The sequence below is a fragment of the Prionailurus viverrinus genome, chromosome A1 (assembly GCF_022837055.1).
Source record: "Prionailurus viverrinus isolate Anna chromosome A1, UM_Priviv_1.0, whole genome shotgun sequence".
NCBI lineage: Eukaryota > Metazoa > Chordata > Mammalia > Carnivora > Felidae > Prionailurus > Prionailurus viverrinus.
In genome coordinates, this window is record NC_062561.1 from 200,550,345 (window position 1) to 200,563,118 (window position 12,774).

The 12,774-nt window shown below is 36.5% G+C and overlaps 1 protein-coding gene and 1 pseudogene across 2 annotated transcripts in view; one reads left to right on the forward strand and one right to left on the reverse strand.

Moving 5' to 3' along the window:
* Positions 1-12,774, reverse strand: part of NDUFS4 (NADH:ubiquinone oxidoreductase subunit S4) — a 113,297-nt gene that overhangs the window by 43,942 nt on the left and 56,581 nt on the right. The window lies entirely within an intron of this gene.
* Positions 3,974-4,320, forward strand: LOC125172898 (prefoldin subunit 6-like; annotated as a pseudogene).

Genomic DNA, 12,774 nt, shown 5'->3' on the forward strand with positions numbered 1-12,774 from the left:
AGAATGCTACAATTTTTTAAAAATGCTAAAACTTTCCCCCCCCTCAAATCAGGAAAATTCACTGGGAGACTTCATTTTTATACAAGGAAACACACAAAACAATCTTTGGTTTCTATTAATTTTGAAACAACTGAAAGTTACTAAAAAAAAAACCAAAAAAAAAACATGCCTCACAAATTAAATGATCAATATTGTGTCAGTGAAAACCAACATGCTTCTCTGAATCATTTTGAAAGTTACTAAGCTAATAATTTTAAGAAGAAAGCTATAATAATAACGATCAACTTTGTAACAGTTAAGGCAACTTTTTTTTTTCTTTTTAATCCAATACTCCAGAAGTTTTGGGATTTTTAAATCACTAGGTCATGTAGCTATCAGGCATGTAGGAGCTTTTTCAGAAGGCGAAATAAAAGGACAAAAAAGTGTGGCCACAGAGCACTTGGAATAGTCTGAAAAGATCCAATTTTTTAATCCAACAGTCCTCCTCATACCCTGGTAATAAATTAAAAGGCTGACATACACACAACATACGTTAAGAACTATGAAAACAAAAGCCATAGCAGCAAAGAACCAAATATCAAATAATTGTTGAAAAAATATCAAAGCAAAGGAACAGAAGGTAAATTAACTTCTTAAAATCAAGAAATAGTTTAAGCAATAAATGAAATTAATTAAATCTGCAAAGGAGGCTGGAGGTAATAAAAAATAACAGATCCAAAGCTAAATGGTTTTTTTTTAAGATTTTTTAAAGATTTATTTATTTTTTAACATTTATTTATTTTTGGGACAGAGAGAGACAGAGCATGAACAGGGGAGGGGCAGAGAGAGAGGGAGACACAGAATCGGAAAAAGGCTCCAGACTCTGAGCCATCAGCCCAGAGCCCGACGCGGGGCTCGAACTCACGGACCGCGAGATCGTGACCTGGCTGAAGTCGGACGCTTAACCGACTGCGCCACCCAGGCGCCCCAAAGATTTATTTATTTTTGAGAGAGAGAATGCAAATGGAGAAGAGGCAGGGTTGGGGCGAGTAACAGAAGATCTGAAGCAGGCTCTGCATTGACAGCAGTGGCAAGCTTGATGAGGGGCTCGAACTCACTAGCCATGAGATCACGACCTGAGCTGCAGTCAGGCACTTAACCAACTGAGCCACCCAGAAGCCCCTAAATGCTTCTGTTTAACAAAGCAATATTCAAGAGGCAAAGATGTGAAGATCAAACTAGACTGTGAGGAGGCACATTAAGATGTGTAAGACAATTCCTTGTTAATTTAGAATAAAAGTGAAATTACCCAACAGAAGTCTCCTTTCTGACTCAGGAATTGACAGTCAGTTAGCTGAAAGTACTAGTGACGACAGGGGACCACCTAAGTAAGTAAATATACACACACGTGTGCATGCATGTGCACACATATACATTCACACCTTATACATTGTATTTTAACTTAAAAAGCATACATGTACACTCTTCTAATAATCTGATAATAGGGCCAGTATTTTTTCTTTGAGTATGGGTCCAATGATTAGAATTCTAAGTGTCGTTTCTTTGACAAGTTACCAGGAAAATAAGTTAATTTATTAGTTTGGGGGTTTTTAAATGTGAAGTTAGAATGCAAAGACATTTGGGAAACAGAGTCCAAAATCTGTCTAGAATTTTATGATTTCCTTTTTACATTATAATCTTTTGTAATTGTTTCACCTCCACCTAATTTGACAGAATTCATTAAAAATTCACCATCATCAGGGTGCCTGCGTGGCTCAGTCGTTAAGCATCGGACTTCTGCTCAGGTCATGATCTCACAGTTCATGAGTTCGAGCCCCACATCAGGCTCTGTGCTGACAGCTCAGAGTCTGGAGCCTGCTTCAGATTCTGTGTTTCCCTCTCTCTCTGCCCCACCCCTGCTTGTGCTGTGTCTCTGTCTCCCAAAAATGAATAAATGTTTTAAAAAAACTTTTTTTAAAGAAATGCACCATTATCGTCTTTTCTTTTCTTTTTTTTAAATGTTTATTTATTTTTTGAGAGAGAGAGTGTGTGTGAACAAGTGGGCAGGTGCAGACAGAGAGGGAGATAGAGAATCCCAAGCAGACTCCATGCAGTCAGCACAGAGCCCGATGTACGGCTCAAACTCATGAACCATGAAATCATGACCTGAGCCAAAATCAAGAAATCAAGAGCCAGATGTTTAACCAACTGAGCCAGCCACACAGGTGCCCCTCCATTATATTGCCTTTTCAAAGTATTCAACAGAACTGTCACAGAAAGAACTCTTTGTCCCCTATATAGCAATCAGATCATAGTATTCAATTAAATTATATAATCACAATTTCAAGGAAAACTAGCATAGAAACTTATGGAAACAAACACAACTGGGTCTTGGTAAGCATGACTCAATTACTGTGAGCTGAAGTCTGGCTGTATACTAAAATGAAACCTAAATTCAGCCACAGTATGTAGTGTGTTGGGGTGTCATTAAACATGTTCTATGTTCTATAGAAAGAATTGAGAGAATCAGTACCTGAACAAACTGTTAAAGGTAGTTTAAAAAAAAGTACAGGTTCATTAACAAAGCCATTATTGTAAAAGAATCATCACAATGTAGTATGTAAAAGGACTTTCACTGCCATCCATGATGGAATTAAGTGTTACCAGACTACTGCCCTTGACATATAAAACTGGGAAAGTTACTTTAAGCACTATTTTCAGATACTGGACAACTGGATGGTAGGCAGAATCATAGTGTAATCCCTGGAAGGAGAATTCATGATGTAGTCCTTAACTATCTCAGCTTTATGCCTGGAAGCACACTGCAGACCATGGCGAAGCCTAAGCACAACACAGTAGTTAGTATCAGAGCAGAGAAAGTAGGATTTAGGAGCTTAGGGTTGCTGAGGTAACAAACCTTTTTGAGGCAGAGTTCTGAAAAGGAGCAATTACCCAAGATAAATAAAAGGCATCCAAATTCTAAATAAAGTAAAATTATCTCTGTTCATAGATTTATAGGACTCCATACACACTCACAAAACCTGTTAGAGCTAATGAACAAGTTCAGCAAAGTACCAAGATACACACACACACACACACACACACACAAGCACCCCAGTTGTGTGGTTTTTTTTAACTTTTTTTTTTTTTTAATGTTTAGGTATTTTTAAGAGAAAGCACAAGCAAGGAAGGGGCGGTGGGGGGGGGGGGGGGGGTGGTCACAGGATCCGAAGCAGGCTCTGTGCTATAGCAGAGAGCCCAATGTGGGACTCAAAACTCACTAACCACAAGATCAAGACTTGAACAGAAGTTGGATGTTTAACCAACTGACACACCCATGCGCCCCCCAGTTTTGTTTCTCAATGCTAGCAATAAAGAATATGAAAAGAAAATTAAAAAAACAATTCCAATTACAATAGTATTAAAAAGAATAAAATACCTGGGAATAAACCAAGAAGGTGAAAGACATGTACACTGAAAACTACAAAACACTGTTTAAAGAAATTAGACAACACAAAAATAAATGGAAAGACATTTCGTGTTCATGGACTGCCATGTCTTAATATTGTTCAGATGACAACATTACCCAATCAACCTACAGATTTAATGCAAACTCTATCAAAATCTGTTATGTTTTCTGCAGAAACAAAAATTCATCACAAAATTCATATGGAATTGTGGCCTCAAAACAAATCTTGAAAAAGAAGAACAAGGAGGACTCAAATATCTTGATTTCAAAACTTATGTAAAGCTATAGCATTTGAAATAGTGTGGTACTGGTATAAGGACAGATACAGGGCAATGAAATAGAACAGACAGCCCCAAAATAAACTCTTGCATATATAGTCAACTGATTTTCAACAAGAGGCCAAGACTGGTATACTTCAATTAATAGTGAAGGGAGAATGTCAGGCAGAAAGGCGAGTTCAGGAACCTTCCAGAGTATGAGACCCAGAGCCCCTCTCCCAACTCCATGCAGGCCTTCATCCCTGCCATGGCTAAACGAATCCACAAGAAGCTACAGGGAGAAGTGGAGATATCAGCAGCTACAGAAGGACCTGAGTTAAATCCATGTCTGGGCAGCAGAAGCCTGAGGTGCAACTAATAAAAATAATATCTTTAAGGAGGAATTGGCCCTGCTGGTTCAGTCCAACACGGTCTTTAAATTTCTGGGTCCTGTGCTGGTCAAAGAGGAGACGGGAGAAGCTTGGGCCACACAGTGGGAAAGAGGCTGGACTATATCAGAGCTGAAATTAAGCAATACAAATCCCAGCTCTGGGATCCTGAACAGCAGACCGCGCTACAGAGAAGACCCTGGCTCAGGTGCAGCAGGAGTTGTAGTGGGCCCAAGTGGCCACGGCAAGGGCTTCTAGGAAGGACTAACCAGGTGTGGGGAGCAGGGGAGGAGAGGAAATGAGGCAGCTCTAGGGTCTATACTGTAGCTAACAAAATGTGAAAACACCTGTTTTCTGACCAGTCACTTCTGTCATAATTGTCTCCATCCATTCCCTGGGCCCTGTCCACTTTATATATACACCACCTACATTACTCCATCAGGTCAAAATTCTTGGAACTGGAACCTCTCTGTGGCAGAGTAATCCTTCTTTCTTTATTGAGACTGAAATTAAATGTCTCAAACCTACTTCTTGTCTGTATGTGCAACCCTTAATTCTCCCTTATCTTGGCTGGCAACACCTCTATAGGAAACATGAGAAAGGCATTTACAACACAATTGTTGGGAAGGTTAGATGGGGGGAAAATAAAAGTACCAAAACCATTCAATGAAGAGAGCATATCCAAAGCCAAGGAAACTGCATATCCAAATGCCTATGAATGAAATTGGAATCTTACCTTATAGCAAATACAAAAGTTAACTCAAAATGGACCAAAGACCTAAATGTAAGAGCTAAAACTATAATACTCCTAAGAAAACACTGGGGAGTGGGGAGGGGGGTTGGCGCACCTGGGTGGTACAGTCCGTTGAGCAACTGACTTGGGCTCAGGTCATGATCTCATGGTTTGTGAGTTTAGAGACCCGCGCCAGGCTCTGTGCTGACACATCAGAGCTGGAGCCTGCTTCGGATTTTGTGACTCCCTCTCTCTGTCTCCCCCTCCTCTCCCCCCACCGCAAGCGGGCTGTCTCTCAAAAATAAACAAACATTAAAAAAATTTAAAAAACAAAAAGAAAGAAAGAAAACACAACACTGGGGGGAAATTCCATGACACTGAATTTAAGGAGAACTTCCTGGATATGACAACGAAAGCATGTGCAACAAAAGCAAAATAAACTGGATTTCATCAAAATAAAAACATGTGTGCACAGGACATATATCTGATAAGGGATTAATATTCAGAATATATTTATTTAAAAAAGACAACAAAAAACAATCCAAATAAAAAATGTGAACAATACTTGAATATTCAAGATATTCAAATGGACAACGTGCACATAAAAAGATGCTCCGTATCGCTAGTCATTAAGAAAATGCAAATGACACCCTCAATGAGAGACCACTTCACACCCATCAGGATGGCTATTATACAAAACACAGAAAGTAAGTGTTGATGAGGATGTGAAGAAATTGAAACACTTATGCACTGCTGGTGGGAATGTGAAAATGGTACAGGCACTGTGGAAAACAGTATGGCAGTTCTTCAAAAGTTAAACATAGAATTATCATATAATCCAACCATTACACTTCCAGGCATATACCCAAAACAACTGAAAGCAGGGACTGGAACAAATATTTGTGCATCCATGTTCACAGCAGCATTATTCACAACAGCCAAAAGGTAGAAAGAACCCAAATTGTCCACCAACAGATGAATGAATAAACAAAATGTAGTATATATATATACACAATGCAACTTAGATAATCTTAAAAAGAAGTAAAATCCTGACACATTATAAGAATTATGTAAAAATTAAGCCAGTAACAAAGGGACAAATATTGCATGAATCTACTCATAAGAAGAACGAATAATAGGCAAATTCATAGAAACAGAAGGCCTAATAAAGGTTACCAGAGATTTGGGGAAGTGGGTAATGGGGAGTTAATGTTTAATGGATTCAGAGTTTCTGTTTGAGACCATGAAAAAGTTCTAGAAATGGACACTGGTGATGGCTGCACAACATTGTAAATAAGCTTAAGGCCACTGAAGTGTACACTTAAAAATGGCTAAGTTGGTGAATTTTGTGTTATGTGTATTTACCACAATTTTTAAAAAATGGAATGGCATCTTTAAAGTGTTAAAAACCTTCAACCTAGTATTCTATAACCAGTGAAAAGGTTGTTATGAGCAGAATGTCTGTAACATTCAGTGTCCCTCTGCCCCACAAACCCATGTATTGAAGGCTTAACCCCAAATAGGATGGCATTTGGAAACATGATGGGCCTTTGAGAAGTAATTAGAGTTCGATGAATCAAGATGTGGGGTTCTTATAAAGGGATTAGTGCCTATATAAGAAGAGACACCTGAGCACTTGTTTACTCATGCCTGCCTGCACACTCACATTTGCTCTCGTTCTCTCTGTTCGCCATGTGAAGACAAGGTGAGAAGGCAGCCATCTACAAGCCTGGGAGATCATCCTAACAGGAAACCAACATGCTGGCATTTGAATCTTATATTTCTAGCCTCACAAACTATGAGAAAATAAATTTGTTATAGACACCACTCAGTCTATGGTGTTATGGCAGCCTGAGCTAAAGCAAAGTCTTTCAAAAGCAGAGGCAAAATGAAAGCATTTCCATATACACAAACACTAAGACATTTTGTCCCAACAGATGTGCACTATAAGATATGTTAAAATGAAGTTCTTCAGGATGAAAGAGATACCAGATGGAAATCTGTTATCTATATGGAGGAATGAAGAACACCAAAAATGGTAAATCAGTGGGTAAATATAAAAGATTTTTCTCCTTGTTTCTTAATTTCTTTAAAGATGACTAATTGTTTAAAGCAATATTAATAATTTACTATGAGGCTTATATTGGGAAGTAAAATGTATGTCAACATTAACACAAAGGACTAGTGTAACAGATGGAAGCACTGTTTCAAGGTTATATGTAAAGTGATATGTTACTAGTTCATAGCAGAATATAAAACCTTAAGAATGCATACTATAATACCTAAAGGACTCACTAAAAAAAGAGGTAGAGATAAAACATCAATAGGAGAGATGAAATGGGTTTTTAAAAATGTATTCAATCTAAAATCATGATGACAAAGGTAGTAAAGGAGAGAAGAAAAAAGGAAGAGAAAGGAGAAGGCAAAAGGAAGGGAGGGAAATCAAATGGGAATTAAAAAGTAGAAATTACACATTAACAGAGATAATATTAAATTAACAAAATGAAAGATAAAAATTATAAGATCAACTCAATACATGCAAAAAAAGCATCTGACAAAATTTAACATCTATTTATGATAAAAACTCAACAAAGTGCATTTAGAGGGAATGTGCCTCAACATAATAAAAGCCATGTGACAAGCCCACAGTCAACATACTCAATGGTGGAAAGCTGAAAGCTTTTCCTTTAAGATCAGACACAAGACAAAGATGCCCACTCTTGCCACTTCTGTTCAACATTAATCTGGGAAGTCCTAGCCAGAGCAATTAGGCAAGAAAAAGCTATAAAAGGCATCCAAATTGAAAAGGAAGAAATAACATGGTCACTCTTTAGATGACGTGGTATTATATGTACAGAAAACCCAAAAGATCCCATCAAAAAATATTAGAACTAGGGGTGCCTGGGTGGCTCAGTTGGTTTAGTGTCGGACTTCGGCTCAAGCCATGATCTTATGCTTTGTGAATTCGAACCCCACTGTGCTGACAGCTTGCTCAGAGCCTGGAGACTGCTTCAGATTCTGTGTCTCCTTCTGTCTCTGCACCTCCCCCACTCAGGATCTCGATCTCTCTCTCTCTCTCTCTCTCTCTCTCTCTGCCCCTCCTCCATTCGTGATATCTCTCTCTCTCAAAAATAAATGTTTAAAACAATATATATTAGAACTAAAAATGATTTTAACAAAGGTGCAGGATACAAAACCAACACACAAAAACCTGCTGCATTTCTTTTCTTTTTTTATAAATTAAAAAAATGTTTTTACTTTTTTTTTTTTTTTTTTTTTTTTGAGAGAGAGAGAGAGCACAAGCAGGGAAAGGTCAAAGAAATGGAGACACAGAATCCAAAGTAGGCTTCAGGCTCCAAGCTGTCAGCACAGAGTTCAATTAGGGGCTCAAACCCACAACCCATGAGACCCTGACCTGAGCTGAAGTCAGACGTTTAACTGATTGAGCGACCAGACACCCCAAACCTGCTGCATTTCTACACACTAATAATAAGCTATCAGAAAGAGAAATTAAGAATACAATCTCATTTAAAATAGCATTAAAAAGAAAATTATCTAGGAATATATTTAACCAAGGATGTAAACGTGTATAATGAAAACTATGGGACATTGATAAAAGAAAATGAAGACAGAAATAAATGGAAAGACATTCCATGCTCATGGACTGGAAGAATATTGTTAAAATGTCCACACCATTCAAAGTAATTTATGGATTCAATGCAACTCCTATCAACATTCCAATGGCAGTTTTCTCAAATAGAACAAACAGTCCTAAAAAAGACTCCAAATAGCCAACCATTCTTGAAAAAGAACAAAGTTAAAGGAATCATGCACCCTGACTTTAAACTATATTACAAAGCTACAGTAATCAAAACAGCAACAGCACTGGCATAAAAATTGACATATAGACCAATGTCACAGAATAGAGTCCAGAAATAAACCCATGCATACATGGTCAATTAATTTTCAACAGAGTCAAAAATACACAATGGAGAAAAGACAATTTCTTGAATAAAAGGTGTTGGGAAAACTAGACGACCACATGAAAAAGAATGAAACTGACTATGATCTTATGCCATACACAGAATTATCTCAAAATGGATTAAAGATATGAACATAAGACCTGAGACCATAAAACTTCTAGAAGAAAATACAGACAGTAAGCTCCCTGATATCAGTCTTGGCAATGACTCTTCAGATTTAAAAGTAAAAGTAAATAACAGGACTATATCAAATTATAAACTTTCTACACAGCAAAGAAAACCATCAACAAAATGAAAAAGGCAGCCTACTGAATGAGAGAATACATTTGGAAATCATATATCTGATTAAGAGGCTAATATCCAAAAAATTTAAAGAATGTATACAACTCAATAGCAAAAACAAAAAAACAAACAAAAATCTGGCTAAAAAATTGGAAGAAGAACTGAATAGACATTTTTCCAAAGAAGACATACAGATGACCAAAAGGTACATGAAAAGATGTTCAACATCATCAGTGATCAGGGATTTTAAATGTAAATCAAATGACAATGATCTATCACCTCACACCTGTTAAAATGGCTACTATCAAAAAGACCAGAAATAACAAGTGTGGTAGGGGTGTGGAGAAAAGGGAACACCTGTGTTACTGTTCGTGGAAATGTAAACTACAGTGCAGTCACTGTAGAAAACAGCATGGAAGGTCCTCAAAAAGTTAAAAATAAAACTACTATTTATTTAAAAATAAAACTATCGGCAATTCTACTTCTGGGTATGTATCTGAAGAAAACAAAAACACTAATTTAAAAAGATATATGCACCCCCATGTTCATTGTAGCATTATTTATAATAGCCAAGATATAAAAACAACCTAAGTGTCCACCAATGGATGAATGAGTAAAGAATTTGTGGTATGTATGTATGATTTGTATATACACATATAGGTGTGTGTGTGTATATATATATATTAACATGTATATATATTTAATGGAATATTATTCAGCTATAGAAAAGAATGAGATCTTTCCATTAACAACAAAATGGATGGACCTCACATGAATTGTGCTAAGTGAAATAAGTCAGAGAAAGACAAATACTGCATGATCTCTCTTATGTGTGGAATCTAAAAAAAAAAAAAAAAAAAAAGGCAAAACACACACACAAAAAAACAGAAAACACCAAGCCCATAGATACAGAGAACAGATTGGTGACTGTCGGAGATGGGGGGCTAGAGTGAAAGAAATGGGTGAAGTTGAAAGAAAGAAAGAAAGGAAATAAAGAAAGAGGCAGGGAGGACAGAAGGAAGGGGAAAAAAGTCAAATGGGAATTAAAAGGCAGAGACAAACTAGGTAAAATAAAAGCAAGACCCAAATATATGTATGTGCAAGGGACAAACTTAAAACATGAGCTCACAAACAGGTTAAAAGAGTGAAACATGATGCACCATGCAAAACTAAGAAGAAAGGAGCAGCTGTTTAATGTCACCCACGTAGACCTCAGAATAAGGATTAGCACCAGGAAAAGGGGGACCTTACATACCGATAAAAACATCAATTTGTTAAGCACACATAACACTCTTCAGTGTTTATACATTCAACGTTTATGCATCTAACAGTAGAGCTTCAAAATAAGTGAAGCAAAAAAGTGAACTACTAACATAAGAAACAGACAAATTAAAGTTTGAGATGTTAACACTACTCTCAGTAATGGACAAAAGATGTAAACAAAATTATTAGGCAGAATGAAGAAAATCTGAACTCTATATACCAACATAAAACTTAACTGAAATTTATGGAACACCAAACCCCAAAACTAGAAAATGCACATTCTTTCCAAGTATACATGGGAACATTAAGACAGATGACATTCTGAGCTATTAAAAAAAAAAAAGTCTTAAGAAATTTCAAAACTGAATTCAGAGTGTGTTTCTGACTACAATAAATTAAATAAAAAATCAATATTAACATAGTTCACCAAATAAATGACAAAGTAAGTACTGTAGACATTTTTTAAAGGATTAGCTTGCATTGTTCTAGAAAGGCATTATAACAAGAATAAGAAAGAATACAGACTGGGGCGCCTAGGTGGCGCAGTCGGTTAAGCGTCCGACTTCAGCCAGGTCACGATCTCGCGGTGCGTGAGTTCGAGCCCCGCGTCAGGCTCTGGGCTGATGGCTCAGAGCCTGGAGCCTGTTTCCGATTCTGTGTCTCCCTCTCTCTCTGCCCCTCCCCCATTCATGCTCTGTCTCTCTCTGTCCCAAAAATAAATAAACGTTGAAAAAAAAAATTAAAAAAAAAAAAAAAAGAAAGAATACAGACTGACATGTAAGATATGGAGAATGCTTCATAACTTCCTCAGATACAGTCTTTATATAACAAACTGTTATAATGCATTATAAAATAACAGTAGTAATAGTACTAATTGCTATGCATTTTACGTATATTTATGATAGAAATCTCATCAACCTGAATATCATGAATTAATAGTACAATGATAGCTAACTTCATAATGTTGATCCTCAGGATGTACTAAGCTTTGAAGTACTTTCAATGCATTTAAATATTTTAAATGCATTAAAATATTAAAGGTGTTTTTACTGTTTTCTACTTCTTGTATGTATTCCACTTCTTAGAATTTGTTATACCCATGTGTCAGACTCTGAAAGGCATTCACAGAACTGGACCATGTATGCTTAAAAAAAAAAAAAAAAAAAAAAGGCTATGAAGAGCCACACCTCTAAAATTATATAGAGTTAATTAGTAACCTCTAGAAGTATCCTGTATTATCTTTAGGTATCAAAAAATATTTGAAATATTAATATTAACCCCTTTGATCTAGTAATTCAACTATAGAATCAATCCTAAAATAAAGATGCTATCAAAGATTAGACTTAGGTATAAAGTTGTTCATTCTAGCATTGTATGTAATTGTGAAAAATTTTAAATAATGCGAAGTATAACAATAGGTATGATTATAGTATAGCCATACAATGGGAGACTATACATCCATTTACAATTATGCTTTTGAATAATATTGATTGACAGAGACAGAAGGAGCATAAGTAGGGAAGAGGGGCACTGGGAGAGGGAGAATGAATCTTAAGCAGGCTCTATGCTAAGTGCAGAATCCAATGGGGGGCTTGATCCCATGATACCGGGATCATAACCTGAGTTGAAATCAAGTGTTTGATACTCAAGTGACTGAGCCACACAGGCACCGTAGTGCTTTTGAATACTTTTAAAGATATTCAAAATATAATGCAAATACAGTATGCATTAATGAAAAAAAATAGTACATCAAATTATGAAGCATGATGTGTTCTATATAAATATGGTTGGTGTGTTTAAATATTCATAGAAAAATGAAGTAATATCACCAAGACTCAAAGATGATTTTAATTTTCTTTGTACTTTTATACTTCCAAGTTAATGTTTCTATAATGTGCATATTTTACAGTTAAAATCAGTAAAGTTTTAAAATTACATATAGTTTAATAACTGAATAGAACGTATAATGAATTAAGGCCTTCAGAAACTTCTTTGGAGTAATACAGTTTAAAGTTCCCATTAAAAACTGGTTATAGGGGTGCCTGGGTGGCTCCACGGTTGCGCATCAGATTCTTGATTTCAGCTCAGGTCATGATCTTAGCATCACGTGATCAAGCCCATTTCGCTCAGGTTATGATCTCCCAGTTTGTGAGTTCAAGATCCACAAGGAGGCCCACATCAGGCTCCTTGCCGGTGCTAACCTTGCGAAGCCTGCTTGGGATTCTCTCTCTCTCTGCCCCTCCTGTATGCACTCTCTCCCTCAAAATAAATAAACTTAAAAAAAAATAGGTTATAAGTGACTAAAGAAATTTCTCATTGAAACGATAATTGTATAGACTGTCAAACGATTGTCAGAAACTAATGAGGTAGTAATATCAAAGATGATTTAGTAAAATGCAAAAGGCTGTTAGAAATAGAT